The following is a 23,329-nucleotide window of genomic DNA, read 5'->3' as shown; positions in this document are numbered from 1 at the left end:
TGTAGATGTCTTGTGATTTACATACCAAAAGGGGCATTGTACTCTACAATGGGTTTAATGAGTGAAGAGCAGAGGGGAACAATGACCTCTTTTTTCCCTGGATGAGAAATATTTTGTGATGAGGTGTGCCACATAGAAGGATTTCCTGACTACTGTGGCAATGTGATTATCAAAGGAGAGACTACTGTCCACCTGTGTCCCAAGGTCTCTTATCACACTTTCAGTGTTAAGTAGACTACCACCTATGTGGTAGCCCATGGGTACAGAGTTTTTACCAAAGGAGATGACAATGCACATTTTGGTATTGAGCTTGAGGCCATGGATTTGACACCAGGCATCTGTCTCAGTGAGGCCCTTTTGTAGGATGTCCACATCATTAGGAGTTTCAATTATGGCTCCTAGTTTGCAGTCATCTGCAAACTTTCATTAGCAAAAGACCTTCTGTATTAGCCTGTACTTCAGAAAAGAAGAACCGATATGTGGCGGAGTAAAGCTGGAGTTTTTGAGACGGTCTGCATAGGGCATCTGTTTGAGGCCAGTAATCCTCTTTGTGAGGTATTTCTGCAGCCTTTCCAATTGTTGTAGATGTCTTGTGAGGTACATACCAAAATGGGCATTGTACTCTACAATGGGTTTAATGAGTGAAGAGCAGAGGGGAACAATGACCTCTTTTTCCCTGGATGAGAAATCTTTTGTGATGAGGTGTGCCACATAGAAGGATTTCCTGACTACTGTGGCAATGTGATTATGTCACTGGTCTGAAGTCAGATTTGGAATCTGATACTTTTACAGTGTGGGTTCTGTCAGTAAGCCAGTTGGCAACTCATCTTGTGACATAGGGATTTATACTTACTTTAGTGTGTTTATCAATAATTCCAGAGTGGGGGATGGTGTCAAAAGCCTTGGGAAGATCTAGATAGGCTGTGTGAACCACCTTACCCTCATCTACAGCTTTGGTGACTGCTTCAAAGAAGTCAATCAGGTTTAGGAGACATGATCTGCCTTTTACAGACCCGAACTTGGTGAGGTCCAGAGTTTGGAGATTACCAATGTCTTTGTTTATAAGTTTCATGATGATACGTTCCATGGCCTTGCAGACCAGGCTCGTTAGGCTAATGGGGTGGTAGTTACCAGGGTCTGTGGTGGCTCCCCCTTTGTTGGAGTGGGACAACTGCCACTGTGAGCCATTCAGTGGGCAAAAACCTGAGGTGAGGCTATGATTGAACATGGTGCTTAGGTGAGGTGCCAGTTCATTCTGTAGTTCCTGTAGAAAGCAGCCTGGGATGTTGTTAGGTCGAATAGATGCTGTGTTATTGGCTTTGGAGAGTGTGCTTTTTACCTGTGCAGCCATGATTACAGCAACTTTGCATTCTTCCGGTATAGTGATGGGCCCTTTGGGGGGAGGGGTAAAGTTAGCACTGAACCTATCTGCCAGGATGTTGGCAGTATCAGTTGGTTCTGCATATTTAGTGCCATTGTGCTGTAACTCAGAGCAGATCTGAGTGTTGCTATTGAGATTTGTGACATAGCTAAAGAATGCTTTGTGGTTGTCTTTATAATCAGTGACAATTTTATTTTCATAACTGGCTTTGGAAGATTTTATGAGGGATCTAAGCTTCTTACTGAGGCTGACCAGGGAGTTCTTCCAGTCATGGGACTTTACTCTTTTTTGCTACAGTTTCTTTCTTCTGTTGTAGATTTTGTTTTTGGTAAAGAACCACCAGATTGGCTTCCTCATTTTGAAGGATAGCATCTTGGTTCTGTTAGGGATAGCACAATCCATGCACTCGTGTAAGTTCTTATAAAGTACATTTGTGTAGGATTCAGCAGTCGTACCTCTATTGTCCATCTGCATGGGTGTTGTGAAGTTTGCCACTTTTGTCTTAATAAGCGTGAAGTTGACTTTGGAGAAATTTTTTACGGTGGTTTCTCTAATGGGGTGTGGGGGTGGGATGTGGATGTCTAGGCTGATTAGCTTGTGGTCGGATCTGACCAACAAGGAATTGACCTCTGGTGTGGAACATCTGTCATCCATGTTGGTAATGACCAGGTCTAGGATATTGCTGCCCCTGGTGGGTGCGTGGATAAGTTGATCCAAGGTGTTGGAATTTATGTATTCCAGAAAACGGTGCGCAAAAGAGTTGGTACATGAGTAGTTTTCCCAGTTAATGGCGGGGTAGTTAAAATCACCCATTATTAGGGTGTTGGGTTGTACCCTAATATTTTCCAGTGTATCAAGAAATGAGGAGTGGGAATCCTGGGGCACTGTGGGTGATCTGTAGCAAGTTACAATTTGGATTGCGGTCTTGCCCAGAGTTAGTTGCACTTGGATAATCTCGGATGCATTATGCTGAGCAACTAGCCTGGAGGTGTGGATATCCTTAATGAATATGGACACACCTCCACCTTTAGTGTTTCGGTCTAGGTTAGGTGGCCAAAAGGTGTGGTATGAATTATAGCCTGGTAATGCTGGGGTGCTCTCTGGAGCTTAGAACCAAGTCTCTGTCACTGCACAGATGTCGATGTTCTCCATTTTAAGGAGTGCCTCGAGTGAATGAATTTTGAGGTTTAGACTTCTAGCATTGAGTAGCAGTACCTTCAGATTTTGCTTACTTGAACCTGTTACGGTGGTGAATTTGTCATTTGAACCTTGCCTAAAAAAGGCACTATAGGGGTGGCAAGAGCCTTAGCCAGTATCCAGAATCCCAAGGGCGACAGGTGCAGGCCATCTCTGGCAAAGCATCATGGTCTGTCAATCATGTTATCCCAGGCAGACAGATACTGGATCCCCTTAGAATGACATCAGAAGCTTAGCCAATTGTTGAAGTCAATCATTTTGTCCTTGTACTGTGGTAACATTCTGGGTGATGGCAGGACGCTACTCAGGGCTAGGGTCATACCTGCCTGGACTACAAGATCAGAGAGCTCCTCCATGTTTTTTTCATGTAGTCCAGGGAGGAACATATCAGGTCATTCGCACCAACATGGACAATGACAGAGTCATATGTGTACTTGTTCTGGAGTGTCCTGAGTGATTTTGTTATGTGGTGGACCCTGGCACCCGACAGGCAGCTAACAGTAACCTTCTCCTTGTTCAGCCTAGTGAGTGGGAAGTCAGTGTGCCTGACTATAGAGTCACCTATTACTAGTGTGTTGGGTACTTTGTTATGCCTTATGGGCTGTGGTTGAGTGGCACACTGAGTTTGTGGGCTATGTGTCATTTGGGTTGTGTTGTGGGGTGGAGGTTGCATGTGTTTCTGCTTTGGAGGTCTCTGTTGCTTGAGCAGATTTTTATTGAGAGCCTCCGCGAATGTAGGTGTGTGTTTTATGTTGCTATGTGTGTTTTTTGGTGGTGTAGGTTTTGAGGGACTATGTGATGAGTGTGGTGTCGGGCAAGTGTTTACCTTCTCCTCTTGACTGTCTAGTCCAGTCTCGGGTGAAGAGAGCTTTGCTTCCAGTTTGGCCATATAAGCGCATCTCTCACAGGTTGTAGTATTGGGTGGTAGGAGGAAAGGGTTGGCTGTGTACATGAGGCAAATGCTGCATTGCCCACAGATGCCGAGATTCAGCAGGTAGACAGGAGAAAACACTGGGAGCTGACCCTTAGACATGTCTGGATAGATGCTTATTTATTAAGTACTAAAAACTGTTTTCCTCTAAACAAATGAGGAAAGTTGTGTGCTGTAGTAATTTGTAGCTTATTTAGTGCTTACTTGTTCTGAACAAGTGCTGAGCTCAAAGAAACAGATTTGAGTGCTAAAACCAAAAAAACTGGCTAGTTCTAAGGGAAAATTTGAAGAACAGACTTTATGCTGCCAGGAGTAGTTTAACCCTAGCTAAGCAGCGATGCATAAAGTGTATTTTATTTTTATTATAACAGTAGCAAATGAGCAAACTGATTTAAACAAATTAACAAATAAAAAGCTAAAAACTGAGCCCCATTCCAGCAGTCTTCGATCAGACAAGTTCTAACTGCACATTTCTGCCACTAGGGTGCAGGGGAACCTTCTCCAAAAAAAGATGGTCTGAATTAGTGCTCATGTTATACAAGCAAAGCTTGATTCAGCAGATCTGAATTTAGTCTATGCTACAGCCAACAAGGCATACCAATTTCAGAAAGAAACAGTTCAAATAAGCAGGCACAATAAGCCTTTAACCAGAAACTCCCAGGTCAGAAGGGCAGAATCTACCCTCTCCTCCCACAAGAGTGCAGATCACACCTTCTTAATCTAAACTAACAGGCCCAAAGCCCAAGTGTTTTCACCAGAACTAATACACTCTTAGAAAAACAGACACTAAGTCCTCAATCAGCAACTCCCAACTTAGAAGGATGCAAGCTACCTGTCCTGCCACAACAGTGCAGACCACAACCTTCTTAATGTAAAACAACTGGTCTGAAGCCCAAGTGCTTCAACCAAAGGCTTAGAATAACAGTTACAATTTAATCAGGGTACTAACAAGCAGTAATAAATGCAGTCAGAATAAATGCAATAAAGTAGGAAGAAACACAAATACAGTAAAAGCAGATGAATAAAGTGCAATGTTTTTATATAACAATAACAAAATGAGCAAACTTATTTAAACAAATTACCCAATTAACTAGTAAAAAAGCTCAAAACTGAGCCCTGTTCCAGCAGTCTTCAATCAGACAAGTTCTAACTGCACACTCCTGCGACTAGGGTGCATGGGAACTTTCTCCAAAAAACATAGCCTGGATTAGTGCCCAAGTTATACAAACAAAGCTAGATTCAGCATGCCTGAATCTAGTCTATGCTACAGCAAACAAAGCACACCAATTTCAGAAAAAAACAGTTCAAATAAGCAGGCCCAATAATCCTTTAACCAGAAATTCCCAGCTCAAAATGGCAGAATTTAACCTCTTCTCCCACAAGAGTGCAGACCACAAACCTCTTAATGTAAAATAACTGTCCTGAAGCCCAAGTGCTTAAACCAGAACTAATACACTTTTAGAATAACAGACACTGAGCCTTCAATCAGCAATTACCAATTTAGAAGGATGTAAGCTACCTGTCCTGCCACAACAGTGCAGACCACAAACCTTCTTAATGTAAAACAACAGGTCTGAAGCCCAAGTGTTTAAACTGAAAGGCTTAGAATAACAATTACAATTTAATCAGGTCACTACCAAGAAGTAATAAATGCAGTAGAATAAATATAATTGAGTACTTTTAAGAAGAGGCAAAAACAAAATAAACTGCATTTTTTTTTTTTTTTTTTTTTTTTAGTAAAGTGCAAAGGAGAGAGGAAGGAGGAGCAGAGGTTAAGTGGGTTGGCCTTCTCAAATGTTCTCTCTGTATTAAGTAGACTGAACACCAGACTAGGAGGGGTGTCCCAGATCAAATTTACAGTAGGGGTGGGCAATTGCAAAGCCACCAACTATGATAACTCTCCAAGAATAGGGTGGGAGGGAGGGTGAAAAACAGTTTCAGGATAGATGAAACACATAAAACAATGCCAGCAAATATATAAAATAATTCAGTCAGGCAAACTTAAGACAATGCAGAACTCTGAAAGGTTAAAATGCCAAGAAATATACTTATCAATCAATGATATATTTCCAGATTGTTTGAGAATCACACCAGTAAGATAACTATATGTTATGTGGATATTAAACTACTGGTGCAGAAGTGTGTGCTGAACTTTATGTTATGTACTGAGCTTCAAGAATGCAACCACAGTGTACCCTAGTGGAAAATAACAGAAATGTATATAAACTTTCTTAATGGTAGAAGTTGGGACATGCAGAGTTAACTTGCAAAACCTCAAGAAAATAAGTTTAAAGTATTTTACAATGTGCTATAAAAGTTAGTTTCAAGGCAGCAAGGAGATAGGATGTCTAGAGATAGGAGTTATTTATTGTCTTGAAACAGAAATAATTACTAGGTTTAACTGTTTTACGACTTTCAGTTCTAGACAAGGTTCTGAGCGATATGTACTTCTCACACAGAGATGCTAAAATTCTGTTGGTATCTATTAGCCTGGGAATTGAAGGCAGGTGACACATAGTGATGTCATACAGCTGACCCAGCAGTAATGTTTTGATATTAATTTGGGAACTTTCCCAGAGACTGGTCATTTTGTATTTTTCTTTGAATCTGGAAACATCCTCTCATCTGCACTTGCCTTGTTAATAGTAAATAATCAGGGTACAGTAATCTCTCTTAGCTATACATAGGAATATAGTAAAGATTAGTTTAGATGTTTCTGTATTTATTTGACACTGTCCTGCAATGTTTTAAAATATTTCCTGTGATTCTGAACTCAGTAGTCATTGTGTTGCGTTATTGAGTATTGTCTTTCTCTATTATTAATTATTAAATATATTTAAATCATTTAATTGTGTCTGATTTGTTTTGAGATATTTAACTCTTAGAGTACTTTCATATGCATATGGTGACACTGTATAGGCCACTCCTAAATAGCCTTGGCCTTGGTCACACTAACCGTTTGAATAATAGTAACATCACACAGTAGGATTGGTCACCATTGATAAGGGCCTTGAAGTAGCTGATAAGGGGTTCTGGTGGCAGTGATAACTACCTTATGGTCTGGGCAGAAGGGGGCATATCTAGTAAACCTGTGTCAGCCTTTCCCAGTTGTGTGTTTGTGTATAAATCAAATCTCAAAGTGTGTGTGTGTGTGTGTGTGTGTGTGTGTGTGTGTGTGTGTGTGTGTGTGTGTGTGTGTGTATGTGTGTCTGCTACTTGGGGAAGGACACAAAGCGCTGCTTGGAAAGAGAGATTGCTGGGAGTACTTGGCTTGGAATCCTGGCTAAGGACTCAACTCTATAGCTGTGACAGTGGAGAGTCTTATTGGGGATCTGGAGAAAGAGGGAGAAACCAGCCCCAGACTGACTGTGATCTCTGTGTGCTCTTAAGGGAAATTGTACTTTACTGTGTGTGTGTGTACTTGTCATCCTCTCAATGTGTACGTCGCTCACTGGTGCTAGTGCTGAGGACTGAGGCTCCTTGATTACTGGGCCAGTGCAGGGGCATCACATATTAATTGGTTGACTGTGGTGAGATAGCCACATCACAAATTAATTGGCTTGTAGTGGTGTGGATATTGAATTCCTGTAGCCTGTGTACAGTTGTCACTGAAAGTGTTTGTACTCTCAATCAGCCAAACAGTGAACATTCAAAGTTCATATCGCAATTGTTTTATTATTTTTTTTGTTAGCTTAGTTAGTCAGGAAGAGCAGGCAAGCATGTCAGCAGAGGAGTATGGCAAGATGACAAGGAGCCAGTTGGCTGAAATGTGCCAGGCTAAAGGACTGATGCATGTCAACTTGACTAAAGCAGACATGATTGCAGCTTTAGTCACAGCTGCATTACAGAATAGCAAGTAGAAGGACAATCTCAGAAAATAAACAGCTCAACCTTTCCACAGAGGACTTAAAAATCTGTCTGGAGTTAAAGAGACTTGAGTTGGGGGCCACGCATTTGGAAATAGTAGCAGCAGAGAGACTGAGACGTCTGAAGGCTGAGGAAAATGAGAAACTGCAATGCCTGTAGGTTGAGGAGAAGGAGGGGCAGAGGCAACATGAAAAGGAGATGCTGACTCTTTGCCAGAGTCATGGAGGTAATGGGGAAGGGAGTAACCAAACCCCAGAAGCAACAAAGGTCAGTAAATTTCTTCCACAATTTACAGAGGGGGATAATTTTGATAGCGTCATTTATATGTTTGAGAGGGTATGTAAAAAGTATAATGTAGACCAAGGGTTCTGGGTATGGTTCCTGACCCCTTACTCCATAATAAAGCTGTAACTGTTCTTTCCAAACTGTCTGATACTGACTGTTCAAATTATACTGTTGTAAAGATCTGTTTGATAGAATTTTTTAAGTTAACACCCAAAGCTTATAGGAAAAAGTTTTGCGAGCACAGACGCAAGGCAGATGAAAGTGTGCGTGAATATGTTGCTGATCTAAGCACTTATTTTCATAGATGGGTGAGTGGATCTCAGTTCACCACTTTTGAAGGCCGGGCAGACATTTTGGTGAGGGAACAAGCCCTTAGCACTTTGCTTGAGGACACAAGAATCTGGTTAGCTGTTAGACAATGCACTACTGCAGATGAGTTGGGGAAGAAGGGAGACCTATACTTAGCAAAAGGGCATCACTGCACAAGAAAGGGACATGCAGTGCTGCTCATGGGTCTAAGACAACTCATGGTGGGCAGCCCAGACTGCCCCAAGAGAGTTTACCAATAGCAGGAAAAGCCACTAGTTCAGGTAGATGACCAGGACCAATGGTTAAATGTTTTAAATGCAACCAGTGTGGTCATGTAACATATAAATGTCAATGGAGGCAAGGTGGGGAACAAAAGTGGGAGAGCCAGTAAGTGGGAATGACAAAATGCCAGCAGTAGGTTGTATTGAGACAACAAGGGTACCAAACTACCACAACAGGTTATATCATATCTTAGTGAATGGGAAAGAGGCCATGGCTAAGAGACACATAGCCTCTGACCTAACCATTGTGAAGCCTGCAATGGTTACAGAGGAGCACTACTTGCTTGGGCCATCTACTCCAGTCAGAGCTTTAGGAGGGATCCCATTCCAAGTACCTTTGGCTAGGGTTCATCTTGACTGGGAGGGTGGAAAAGGAAGCCAGCAATTAGGTGTGTTTGAAGATACCCCACAAATGTCCTGATAGGGAATAATTTTGATAATGCAGTACCGTGTGTGCATGCAGTTACATGCAGTCAGACTTGGAGACAATCATGTGAATCTGGTAGCCTGGGGGAGACCCAGACAGACCACACACTTGCAGCCAGGACTGGTGAGGTGGTTATTTCATGGAGGGAGCTACCCTGTAGCAGTGAGACTGAAAGTAAGCCACAACTGCTTGTGGGTACTGATGTTCCCCTGGACAGAGTCACTGCAAGGGCAGAGGTGAGTAGTAGTACCCAAGCTGACAGTGAGGCACTGCTGTCAGAGGATGCTAGACTTCCTGTGGAAGGGGAGCTGGGAAGGATTACTAAGAGAGTTGAGACAGGCTGAGCTCTCAGACCCTACATTACAAGGCCTGAAGGAGGTAGCTAGTGAGGCACCTGATCCTCAAGGGAAGGGGTCATCTGTATACGGGGACAAAGGGTTAATGTACAGAGAGTGAACCCCTGAGGGAGGGCTAGAGAGTGAGAGAATATAGCAGTTGGTAGTGGCCAGAGCCTACCATCTGGCACTTCTAGCCATAGGCCATGATATTCCCTTTGCATGTCATATGTGCATAAAACACATGAAGAGATGTATTATTCAGAACTTCTATTGACCTGGGATTTCCAGAGATGTAACAGGGTACTGTGGGACCTGTGAGCAGTGCCAAAAGGTAGGCAAGGCAGGAGACAAAGTGAAAGCTCCTTTGATGCCTTTGCCTATGATTGAGCAGTCATTTTAGAGGATAGCTTTAGATATTGTGGGACCTCTGAGTACCCCAAGTTCCACAGGGAAAAAGTATATCCTAGTGGTAGTAGATTATGCTAGCAGGTACCCTGAAGCAGTGGCTCTGTCCTCCACTGAGGAAGAAAAGGTGGCAAATGCTTTGTTAGAGATTTTCAGCATAGTAGGTTTCCCAAGAGAAATACTGACTGACAGAGGTGCCAATTTCATGTCAGACCTGCTGGCTTTTTTTGTGGAAGTACTGTGGGGTGAAGCACCTAAAGACCACCCCCTACCATCCCCGGACTAACAGTCTTGTTGAGAGGTTAAACTCTACACTCAGGACAATGCCACAGGCATTAGCAGAGCAGTTTAAGAGGGACTGGGACAAATATTTGCCCCATCGGTTGTTTGCTTACAGAGACGGTCCCCAGGAATCCACAGGTTTTTCACCCTTTGAATTGCTGTATGGACATAGATTGAGGGGATCTCTAGACATGATTTGAGATGAGTGGGAGGGTGAGTGTGAATCCCACAAGGAGTCTATTGTGGAATGTGTCCAAAACCTTAGGACAAGACTCAGAGAGCTCATGGACTAGGCCCAGGAGAACCTGGCAAAAGCCCAAAGCAGAAATGTGTCTGTATGACAGGGATGTTTGAGCTAGAGAGTATGCTGTAGGACAACAGGTAATGGTTATCATTTCTGTCAGACACAACAAGCTGCAGGCAGCTTAGGAGAGACCCTACAAAGTAGCAAGGAAGGTCAGTGATGTTAACTACATGGTAGAATTGCTATGCAGTAGGCCCTTGTGCTGAGTATTTGCAGCAGATTGCAGGAGGATTCTGAGGGGATCTATGGCTACAGAGAGCCAGCCAGCAAAATCCCAGATTACTATGGTGGAGTCTAGAGTTGTAGGCATATGATTGGACAGTGCAGCATAAAACTGGGGTCATCAATGGCAAGGCAGCTGGAAACTCAAGACAGGGCATGGGGTAAGGTATTCCCAGATAGGCTCAAACCTCTCAAGCAATATTTCTCAAGAGTCACTTGAAAAACTAGCTTTAGTTCTCATGGGGGGGGGGGGTGACAAACCAAAAATGCTGCCAGCCACGCTAGCTGGAATTTTGTAAATAATCATATGCCATTTGTGAATATTAATATGATCCATAGGCTTGTCTTACAAATGTAAGAGAACTATATGTTATGTGGATATTAAACTACTGGTGCATAAGTGTGTGTTGACCTGTATGTTATGTACTGAGCTCCAAGAATGTAACTGCAGTGTACCCTACTGGAAAAGATCAGAAATGTATATAAACTATATTAATGGTAGAAGTTGGAACATACAGAGTTAACTTGCAAAACCTCAAGAAAATAAGTTTACAGTGTTTTACAATGTGCTATAAAAGTTAGTTTCAAGGCAGCAAGAAAACAGGATGTCTAGAGCTAGGAGTTTCTTTCTATTTTTTTGAAACAGAAATAATTACTACATTTAAAATGTACAAGTGTTTACCTGCTTTATGACTTCCAGTTTTAGTCAAACTTCTGAGAGATATGTACTTCTCACACAGAGATGCTAAAAATTCTGTTGGCATCTGCTAGTCTGGGAACTGAAGGCAGGTGACAAGTAGTGATGTCATCCAGCTGACCCAGCAGTAATGTTTTGATATTAATTTGGGAACTCTCTCAGAGACTGAACATTTTGTATTTGTCTTTGGACCTGGAAACAGCCTCTCATCAGCACTTGACTTGCTAATAGTAAGTAATCATGGTACAGTAATCTCTCAGAGATATAGATAGGAATATAGTAAATCTTGGTTTACATGTTTTCTGTATTTATTTGAGACTGTCCTGCAATGTTGTTTTAAAATATTTCCTGTGATTCTGAACTCTCTATTCACTGTGTTGAGTTATTGAGTATTGTCTTGCTCTTTTATTATTTATTATTAAATATATTTAACCCTTATAATTGTGGCTGTTATGTTTAGAGACATTTAGCTCTCAGAGTACTTGCATATGTATCTGGTCACACTGTATAGGCCACTTCTAAATAGCCTTGGCCTTGGTCACACTTACCATTTGGATAATAGTAACATCACACAGTAGGATTGGTCACCCTTTGGTAAGGGCCTTAAAGTAGTTGATAAGGGGTTCTGGTGGCAGTGATAACTATTTTATGGTCTGGGCAGAAGGGGGCATAGCTAGTAAACCTGTGCCAGCTTTTGCCAGTTGTGTGTTTGTGTATAAATCAAATTTCAAAGTGTGTGTGTGTGTGTGTGTGTGTGTGTGTGTGTGTGTGTGTGTGTGTGTGTGTGTGTGTGTGTGTGTGTGTGTGTGTGTGTATCAGCTACTTGGGGAGGGACACGAAGCACCACATGGACAGAGAGATTGCTGGGAGGACTTGGCTTGGAACACTGGCTAAGAACTCAGCTATATAGCTGTGACAGAGGGGAGTCTTACTTGGGATCTTGAGAAAGAGGAAGAAACCAGTCCCAGACTGACTGTGATCTCGGTGTGCTTTGAAGGGAAATTGTACTTTACTGTATCTATACTTGTCAACCTCCCAGTGTGTACGTCTCTTACTGGTGCTGGTGGTGAGGATTGAGGCTCCTTTATTACTGGGCCAGTGCATGGGCATCACACCTGGTATTGGTTGAAGTTCACTGGAAAAGTTTCCCATGTCGCAATACAGGTAGTTGCCTATCACAACAATGGGAAGCAGGACATCTGACAGCTCCATGTGCAGCTGTTGGGTATGTCTCCTGCAAAGCCCCATAACCACATCTACTGCATCAGTGTACTCTACCTCAGCCACATGATAACACAATTCAGAGCATGAAGTTGTTTATTGTGGTGTTATGTTCCAATATAGACATCAGTATACTGGTCACTGCAGTTACTACAAGGCATTAAGACTCAAAACTGTTAAAGACCTGCTTCCTGTAACCAAGTGTACAGGGATTGATTATTTCCATATCCATTTGCCTGGTGTGTGATTATGACCAAGTTACTTAACCAGACAGTGTTCTTTGGTTGTCTCTGAAATTAGACACTTGTGTTAAGTGGCTTACCTAGTAATCACATATATTAAAAAAATCCTAATGTCGATGCTCAAAGTGCATACATTTCTCACAATGGTGATGGCAACATCCTCAAGAATGCCATAGAGCATACCTTCCAGATCCATTGAGATCTGTGTGGCAGTGGACTACACATGGATGGCACTCCTATACATCAGCATGCATATCAGTTGGCAGCTGTGAGGTATAATGTCATCAAGGACCCATGCGTTGCTGGCCTGTGATAAGTATGGCCACATCTGTAGCAGTCTGCTCCACTGAAGCTGCTGCTGGGAGTGTTTGTGTAGCTGTCACACACAGGATACCCCCTCCCCCAGGGTGATGTGTACTCAACAGGTATAGCCACTGGTTGTTCATTATGTTCAGCTATACATATGCCCTGTGTGGTGAATGCATCTCCAGCCAGGAGTCAGACAAGTCACAGTGCCCTTGGCTGTGACTCATGTACATGTTTAGCAGCATTATCATCAGATTCACCAGAAGTGATTCACAGCAACCCCCTTGTCCAGCCTCAGCTCATTCTACCTACTTCACATCACCCATGATCCCTGTGGATGCATACCATAAAGAGCAGTATAGTGAACTTAATGACATATGCTATAAGGTGACAATGCTGCATGCAGGGCATGGGTGCTAATAACAAATTACCTGTTTCTTAACTTTAGTTTCTATGAGGATGTTTCATACTTGATGTGCTTATGAAAATATTTGCATTATGACAGCTATTTTAGCATTGACATATACACAGTGATATGTGCACCTGTATGAATTAAAGAGAGACATAGGGATATACCTTCAGCATGTATATTTGAGAGGCACTTCTTAACATGAATCTAAGTAAATGTATACAAATGTACATATGCACTGACATACATCTACAGATACGTGCACCTGTATGAATAAATAAGAGACATGGTGACTTACTGTAACACTGGCTGTCTGAAAGGCACTTCATAGCATGAATCAAGTAAATAACTTATGCAGATATAGTATAAACTATTCTAAGCAGGGCAGATGATGACATATCAGGAGGTGAATGAGTACAATCACTGGAGAAAAAGGAAAAGTGAAAAACAGCAAAAACAGGAAGCTACAATAAGTACCTATGTGTATGATGTACAAATAAATACAGGGACTGCCATTTTGGAATTTAACATTTTCAGTTTTATTCACATCAGTATTAAATATAGACACAAGTCTTCACTGAGTAAAGGGTTTACATATGTGCCTAATTTTAATTTGGATATATCAAATGTATTAGTACAGTTCAGATTGTTCACTAGACAATTAAATCTTAAGATGTTTTAGTTAAGAATAATATATGTAGTCTAAATTTGTTACTAGGAAAAAAAACATGTTTATTTTACCCCCAAACCCAACGGTCTGTATCTTTGAAAGAGTATGTGAAGATTGTATCAGTTTGTTTGTTTTTTTTTTTGTTTAGAAGACCAAATATTTTGACAATTTGTCAAAAGATGAAAGAGTAATTTTGAAACAGTTAATGTGTGACAAAATTGTTAGGGTTATGAAATCTGATGGGGGTGAGAATAATGGATTATTATCAAGCAGATATTTGAACTACTTACTGGTGCACATACGTATAGTCGAGTTTCAAAAAATGAAAATGTAGTGTAGGCAAAACTGGATTTTCAGTTATTGGGTATGGTCTGCCAGGCTGTGATTCAGGATGACATTTAATTATGTTCACATGGAAAAACCAATTATACCAGCTACTTTGGCAAAAACCAGGAAGATCCTCTCTTAAGACCTATAGTGGCAGCTAGAAAATCCAAAACGGAATTTTAGCATCATGTATTGATATTAAATGTAAATGTGTTACTATGAATGTAAAGAACTTATTTCTGTTATTCCTTACAGTTGTGGATTGAGTTATTTTTTGAATATTTTGAGTGAGGAAGAACATTTTAAGTATACAATGATTTTAACATTAACTGAGTTTATGGATATGGTTTTGAGTAATAATTTTGTTGTATTTTGAAGGAGAGTATTTTTGCCAGGTATCTGTAATAGCTATGGGAGCCAAATGTTCTCTCATTAACACAAAATTAGTATTGTCAGAATGGGAAATGCAGTATGTATTCAAGCCCCCTGGTTTTGTTATGTATTAAAATATTTCACATTTTTGGATATCTCATTTTTATGGAAAGTGGATTTAGAAGCTTTGAATATATTAACTGATTTTTTTTAAATAACACAACTTGTTTAATGTACTTACAAGTATAGTTATGATAACATTAGCTATTTGGATGTCACCATTAACAAAAATACAAAATTGAAAACATAATCAAATATTCATTGTAAGGGGTGTGGCCAAGATGGCTACCTGAGAGCAGCAACTGGTGAAACTCTCTGACTGAAACCTTTCTCTGACATCAAATGTAATCAAAAAATAAAAATGTGAAGATGTGTTAGCGAATTTTATTCATTAATAGAGAAATGATTTATAGTTTCAAGTTCTTCAAAACAAATAGTTTTTCTGTCAGAATTTCAACTGTTTGGTTAAGAGAGAAGAGACTTCAACATGAGTCACTCAAGAACTGGCACTCGGGATTCTTGTGTTAAAAAAAGACATTCAGTCAATATTATCTAGTATACAGGATATATTACTTAAAATAGACAAACAGGATATAAAACAAGAATGTTTCAAAAAGAGACCAGAAAAAGGATGGAATATTTTGAAGCTATTATGAAAAACAAGGGACACAAAGCAGTATGGAAGAAACTTTTAATGATCATGAAAACAGAATAACTCAAGGTGAGTCTCAGACTGAATTTCTTTTAAAACAAAATAACTGGCTCATAGAAAAACTCAATGATTTAGAAAACAGACTGAGATGAAATGACATTAGAATTTATGGTATACCTGAAAAGTTTGATGGAGACAGTGTAATAAAATTCTTAATTACCTAGCTACATAAAACATTAAATCTACCTGAAACTTCATCTTTTGGAAATGAAAGAGCACATAGATCCCTGAGAGCACCTTCTAAGAAGGAAAACTCACCACCATGCTCAATTATAGCTAAGTTCTTGTCTAGCTTAGAAAAAGATCAGATATTAAAAGCAGCATGGCCCAGCCCATCTATTAAACTAGGTGAACATGTATTCAGATTTGACAATGACTATTCAAGTAACTTAATGGATAAATGAAAATCTTGTTTAACACTGATAATGGAACCTTAAAAAAACAATATTAAAGCCACTTTGGTGTTTCCTGCAAAGATCAAATTATTAATTTGTGAAGAAACCAAAATATTTACCACACTGGAGGAGGCATCTACTTTTTATAACAGCAATAAAATCCTTAATACTAAAGACATGGAGTATATATCTCTGATGAGAGAGAGTTAGCTGAATTCTTGGAAAACTGCTTCTAAAACTAAAAACCCTAAAAACAAATGGCTCTCATTCACTGATTTTTAGACTTATTTTCTGAAACAGTAGATTTTCCTTTTAAGTAAAAGGCTTGTACTGAACTTTAAGTCTCAAAACATACGTAAGTATGTATTTATATTTTAAGATATTTTAAGCTAAGGTATTTATGCATGATGAGGAATATAAAGAGTTAGGTTTACTGTTTTAGTAGTTTTACAGTGAAAGACTTATATTTCATTTAATTAAACCTATAAGTGTGCTTCTAAATGTTAAACAAAAACTTTCTGAAAGAAAATGCCATTATATTATAAGCAATAGAAATGGTAACTTTAAAGCTATATAAGAATTTTATTTTTATTTATTCAGTATCACTTGGTATGTGCATTGCTGAGCTAACTGAATGTCAGACCTAAGTAATATGCTAATTAGAAGTGTTAAAGTGCTGGCTATTTTGTTTTCCTTGTCCCTTTACATCACATTCCTTTATCAGGTCATTTATGACACACTGAGAAAACCTGAGAAAAAAAGAATGTTTCATCTTTTCAGAATGCTACAATATTCCTGCTTTGAGTTGCACTGAAGAAAATCTAGGTCAAATTTCTTCACCAATGTCTGTGAAAGAAAAAAAAAACAACTTTGTATTTTTTTTCAAGTATATAGGTGATAAATCTACTCAAAATAATGCCTATTTTCTTTTCTTAGCAGTGAAGAATTGGTAAGACAAAAACTATAATAATGTTATAACATATAATATATAGTAATGTTATAACATATAATCTGCTAACATTTTACATGTTAGCATATGCTGGAGTGTTATTAATATTAAATATACATATTAGTTGTACGTATTAATTGAAGGAAGTAAAGTTAGTTGTTTGTTACTGATTAGAACAGCTTCAGATAACTAAGAATGATTAACTTCCAGAGGAAATTAGCTGCTGCTGTGTTCTGTGATTTGTCATTTTCACATTCTGTAGCCAAATTCTGATGTCAGCATGTAAAGCTTAGATCAGAACAACAGTTCACAATGGCTAAATACACGTATTCATATTAAATAAGCAGGGATTATTTTATATGCAGTCAAGATTGTTTGCAATATTAGAATTAGTAAGAGTAAACATCTTACGAATATGCATATACACAAGGAATGCGATATCTCCCATGTAAGATTTATAACAGAGCAATATTAGTAAATTATGAAATATGTCCACATACTATAATATGTAATAGAGAACTAATGATTAGATAGGCCTTCAATGGGAGATTTTACAGATGTCTTTATCTCTTCAGGTCCCACCCTGTTATACTTATTTATTTAGAGATCTAGTTATAATACTGTTGAATGAGTGAATAATTTAAGAATATTGAATGGGTAATTTATACTACTATTATATAAATAGGCATATGGAATTCTATTTGCTACATTATTTAATGTCCATGGTTAATAGAAGAGGAATATTAAACTTGTATGTAGTAATGGAGGAAGTTTTAAATGGCAAAATATATAACTAAATTAATAGTCTCTTATACTGACACATATAATATTATGTTAATTATTTGCAAGTCATAGTAACTTTTGTCTAGTATTTTGGATACATTTTTATGTGTTGCTAGGTTTAGCAGTTTGACTATTCAATAGACAGACTACGAATGTTGGTATACATGGTGGGTTGTATTTTTATTTATTTAGCATTTGCTTATTTTTTTAACATTTGTTGACTGGGAAAGTGTGACAAGGACACAGCCTATTTTCAGTGGAAGCCTGGGGAGGAACACTCCAGACACATGCCTTTGGAGTGTGGGAGGAAACTGGAGTACCCAGAGGAAACCCACGCGAATGTAGAAGGAGGATGTGCAGACTCCAAACAGAAGGCACACCAGCTGAGAATCAAACCAGAAAACCTCTTGCTGTGAGGCAACAACTTTAACTACTACACCACTGCCCACCCATTATTTATTAGTATTATTTACATTTATTAGTATTATATACAGTTATATTTGTAGACTTGCCTTTGTTTTTGTTATGTTTGAATTTTAGCAGTTTAGTCTGTAGAAAGAATTGAAAAAATCTGGAATGTCAAGATTGTATAAGAGGAATACATTAGAGTCTTATATATAATTAAATTAATATAGTGGATAAATGTGGCATATTATCCTTTAAAATCTTTTTAAATTAAGTATGTTTAGTTTTAGTTTTAATTTATTATCTATTAAAGTAAATGGACAAAATAATGGCGACAAAAGGAAATCATTAACAAGATACCTAAAATTAAATGGAGATGACATTATATTTTTGCTAGACAGTCACTTGATAAAGAATATTTGAATAACTTAGGTTATGAAATGTTATTATTTACTTCTTTTAAAAAAAAGGAGAGGAACTGCGCTACATTGGAGAAACTCTGTTGTAATGCCCAAGGTCATGGAATCCTTTAATGATCCTAAAATATTATATGCATAGGTTCATATGTTCATGGGTAGGTACTAGGCTATCTGCCCAAGGGCATTTATAAGTCTAGCCAGATTGTGTCGGCTTTCGCCACCCAATTGATTAATTAACTGTTCCTCTGTCAAGCAGAGCAAATGAAGTGATCCCAAGGGTGTATTTTCTGTTACCCGTCCAGTCGTCAAGGTTTCTCTTGAAGAGTGTTAGTGAGAGGCTCTGCCTGATGTAATTTGGAATTTTGTTCCAAAACATGGGGAGTCTCTGTGACAGGAATCTATCCCTCCAGCATGTTCTGTTTATTGTTGTGGCGAGGTTTAGCTCACTACAGCGCGTGGCTCACAGTGATTTGGATTTCTTTAGGTGGAGCATGTCCATCAATTCTGAGTTGGACATGCCTTTGTAAGTCAGGCAGAGATCACCTCTGAGTAAGCGATATGCCACTGATTACAGCCGGAGTTTTTTCAGCCGGGCTGCATAGGACATATGTTTGAGACCAGTAATCCTCTTGGTGAGGTACTTTTGTGGTCTTTCCAGCTGTTGGAAGTGTCTTCAAATGGGGCATTGTACTCTATGATGGGTCTAATGAGTGATGAGTAGAGGGGCACTATAACCTCTTTATTTCTAGATGTGAATCCTTTAGTAATTAGATGGGCACATAGAAGGATTTCCTAACTACTTTGGCAATATGATTGTCAAAGGAGAGATTACTATCTACCTGGGTCCCCAGATCTCTTATTGCCTCTTCTGTATTAAGGGGGCTGCCACCTATGTGGTAATTCTTGGGTGATTTGTTTTTCCCAAATGGGATGACTATGCATTTTTTGGCATTTAGCTTGAGGCCATGACTTTGACACCAGGTGTCCATCTCAGTAAGGCCCTTTTGGAGTATGTCCATGTCAGCCGGAGAGTCAATTATGGCTCTCAGTTTGCAGTCATTGGCGAACTTGGTTAGTCATAGTCCTCCTGTGTTTGCCTGTTCTTCTGAGAAGTATATGCCAATCAGTGGGGGTCCCAGGATTGAGCCTTGCGGGACACCATTTGTGACTGGTTTAGAGTCGGACCTGGAGCACCGCTATTCTTACCATGTGAGTTCTGTCTGTAAGCCAGTTGGCAACCCGTCTCATGGCGTAAGGGTTTATGTTCAGGCTGGTGAGTTTTTCTGTAATACCCAAGTGGGGAATGGTGTTGAAAGCTTTGGCAAGGTCAAGGTAGGCTGTGTGAACCACCTTTCCCTCATCTATGGCTTTGGTGACTGTCTCGAAGAAGTCAACCAGGTTTAGTAGGCATGATCTGCTCTTAACAAAGCCGAACTGGGTCAGGTCAAGTGTTTGGAGGTTCCCAATGTCTTTGTTAATGAGTTCCATGATGATGCACTCCATAGCCTTGCAGATCAGGCTAGTCAGGCTTATAGTTACCAGGGTCAGTTGTGGCCCATACTTTGTGGAGATAAATAACCGTTGCTGTGCACCATTCTATGGGCATGTAGCCTGTGGAGAGGCTGAGGTTGAACAGCGTGTTTAGGTGGGGGGTTAGTTCGTTCTGTAGTTCGTGCAAGATGCAGCCTGGGATACCATCTGGTCCCATTGACGCTGTGTTTTTGGCTTTTGAAAGGGCTGGTTTCACCTGTGCGTCTGTGATTTTTGGGACACTACACTTTTCTGGTATTGTTGTGGGCCCTTTTGGAGGTGAGAGGGAGGTGAAGTTTGCACTGAATCTATCTGCCAGGATGTTAGCAATATCAGTAGGTTCAGTATATTTTGTGCTATTTTGCAATAGTTCAGTGCATATCTGCTAGTTGCCACTTAGATTCTTAACATAGCTAAAGAAGGCTTTGTGGTTATCTTTTGAATCCTTGGCTATTTTCTTTCAAAGTTAGCATTGGATGATTTCATGAGGGACCTCAGTTTCTTACTGATACTGATCAGGGATGTCTTTCCTTCTTGGGATTTGCTTTTTTTCTGAACTAGTTTCCTCCTTCTATTGTATAGCCTGCTTATTGCAGGGGTCCACTAAACTGGTTTTCTTCTCTTAGAGGAGTGAGTCTTGGTTTTGATAGGGATGGCACGATCCATGCATCCTTGTAGGTGCTCATAGAGTGCATTTGTAAAGGTTTATGCTTTTTTTTTACTTTTTTTAAGTTTTTTACTGTGGTTTTCTTAGTTGGGGGTGGTGGTGGGGTGTGGACATCCAGAGTGATTAGTTTATGGTCTGATCTAACCAGTGACGGGTTGACCTCCAGTGTGGAACACCTGTCAGCCATGTTGGCGATGACCAGGTCCAATATGTTTTCACCTCTGGTAGGGGAGTTTACCAGCTGATCCAAGGCATTTGAGTTGATGAATTCCAGGAAGTGCTAGGCCTGGGAATTTGTACTTGAGTAGTTTTCCCAGTGAATGGTAGGGTAATTGAAATTACCCAAAATCAGGGTGTTCAGTAGGACCTTCATGTTTTCCAGTGTCTCCAGAAAGGTGGAGTGGTGGTCCTGGGTTATGGCGGGTGATCTGTAGCAGGCCACAATTTGCATTGCAGATTTGCCCAATGTTAGTTGCACATTGATGATCTCAGAGGTATCATGCTGCGCCACTAACCTGGAGGTGTATGTATTCTTGATGAATATGGATACACCCCCTCCTTTTTTGTTTCGGTCTGTGTTCTGTGACCGAAACATGTGGTATGAGTTGTAGCCCAGTAGTGCTGGGGTGCTCTCTGGAGCCTTGAACCAGGTTTCAGTTACTGCACAGATGTCGACGTTCTCCATACTGAGGAGTGCTTTGAGCACGTGCATTTTGAGATTTAAATTCCTGGCATTGAGTAGCATAACCCTCAGTTTTTTGTTAATTGTGCTGTTTACGGAGGTGGGTTTGACATTTGAGCCTTGCCTAAAAAAGGCACTATGGGGCAGCAAGAGCCTTGGCCAGTATTTGAAATCCTAGGGGTGACAGGTGCAAGCCATCTCTTGTGAAGCAACATGACTTGTCAAGCATGTCGTCCCAAGCTGACAGACACTGGATCCCCTTTGAATGACACCAGAAGCTTAGCAAATTGTTGAAATTGATAATTTTTTTTATACTGAGGTATCATTCTTGGTGAGGGCAGAATGCTACTCAGGGTCAGGGTCATACCAACCTGGGCTACATGATCAGAGAGCTCTTCCATGTCTCTTTTCATGTAGTCCAGGGAGGTACGTCTCAGGTCATTCACACCAACATGAACAATGACAGAGTCATATTTGTACTTGTTCTGGAGTGACCTGAGTGCTTGTGTTATGTGGTGGATTCTGGCTCCTGACAGGCAGCTAACAGTAACCTTCTGCTTGTCCACTCTAGTAAGTGGGACGTCAGTGTGCCTGACTATGGAGTCACCTATTACTAGTGTGCTAGGTATATTATTTCACCTTAAGGGCTGTGATTGTGCAGCACACTGATTTTGTATTTTATGTGTTGTCTGGTTTGTGACAGGAAGTGCAGGTTGTTTTGGTTTCTGCTTTGGAGGTCTCTGATGCTTTTGCAGGTTTTTATTTAGAACCTCTGAGTATGATTCTGTGTATTTATGTGTATTTTTTGCCAGCGCTGTTTTAGTAGGTCTGTGTGCAGCTGGAGTTGTGGTTCAAGTGTTAACCTTCTCCTCTTGACTGTCTGTTCCAGTCTTGGGTAGAGACAGCTTAGCTTCCAGTTTGGCTGTATAATTGCATCTCTCACATATGTTAGTGTTTTGTGGTAGGAGGCGAGGGTTGTCTGTGTACATGAGGTAGTTGTAACATTGCCTTAGGATACCCAGATTCACCAGCTGGACTGGAGACTGCACCTGAAGTTGCCCTTTGGTCATGCCTGAATAGTAGGGTGAGCTGCTTAGTCGCTTGGTTGGTGAGGGGTGAATAGAGAGCCTTGCCCTGCTGGGCAATCAGTGTCAGGGTATATTAGTGCTTGCTATTAAGTCTTAGCAAGTGCTGGCTGTAAGATGCTTTTTGAGTGCTTGGGTTCAGAGTTAGACTAGTTTCAAGGGAAAAACTGAAGAGGAGACCTAGTGGAGCTAGGAATAATTTAACCGTAGCTAACCAGCACTGCCCAGTGCGCAAAACCGTGCAAATGCAGTTTTTATAGTAGGGAAATGAAAGACATAGAAATTAGCCCAAAAAGGCCAATAAACTACTAACTTCTGGGCTGGAACCACGCCTCCAGGGACAGATAGGTTGCTCAAAGCTCCCCTCCCTCACATGTGAACAGAGAAACTTCCTTCTATCCAAGTAAGGTATGGGCAACTCAGAAACTAGTATCACAGCCCTGAATTCAGCACTAGCCTGAAAACTGGACTATACTAGCTTAGAAAGGTGGGAAACAATGAATCTTTTTGTTTTTTTGTATTTTTTAAAAGATAAGGCAAAAACAGTAAAAAATACACTTAAAATAGCTGTAAACAACTACAAACGATCAGAAAAGGCTATCACACTTTAGTGTGTAGCCTATAACAGTTAAACAAATTATTTAAACAAAAAACAACTTTTTAAAGTGCAGGCAGGCAAATAAGTACAATATGTGAAAAAACAAGCTTTTAAATCAAAATAAACACTGGAAAATATGCATTTAGGTGGAAAACAGTTAAGTACAGCAAGAAAGTACAGAAAACTGATACTTAATCATTCCAAAGTCTCTCTCCTAAGCTAGAAGGCTTGTATCAGTTTAAGGCTTTCTAGTGCTACCCAGTAGGTTAGTTACAGGAAAGATGGGAAACAAGTACAGATGTGGTCTTTTAAACCAGAAAGTTGAAAGAGACAGACAAACTGTCCAAATGGTCAATAAACTATGATTTCTGGGCCAAGAACCTCTCCTCTCATGGTAGACAGGCTACCTAGTGCTTACCACTCCAACTGATAAGCTAGAAGACTTTCCTCCAACACAGAAAGGCTTGCAGGGCTCAGAATCTTACCAACAGTCCTGGATACAGCAACTGTGTATCTGGACTACGCTAGTTACAGGTAAAGGTGGGAAACAAGCGCAAGTGCGGCTTTTAAA

This window comes from Protopterus annectens, chromosome 1.part2 (genome assembly GCF_019279795.1).
Source record: "Protopterus annectens isolate FY-2018-M chromosome 1.part2, PAN1.0, whole genome shotgun sequence".
Lineage (NCBI taxonomy): Eukaryota > Metazoa > Chordata > Ceratodontiformes > Protopteridae > Protopterus > Protopterus annectens.
This window is presented reverse-complemented; position numbering follows the sequence as displayed.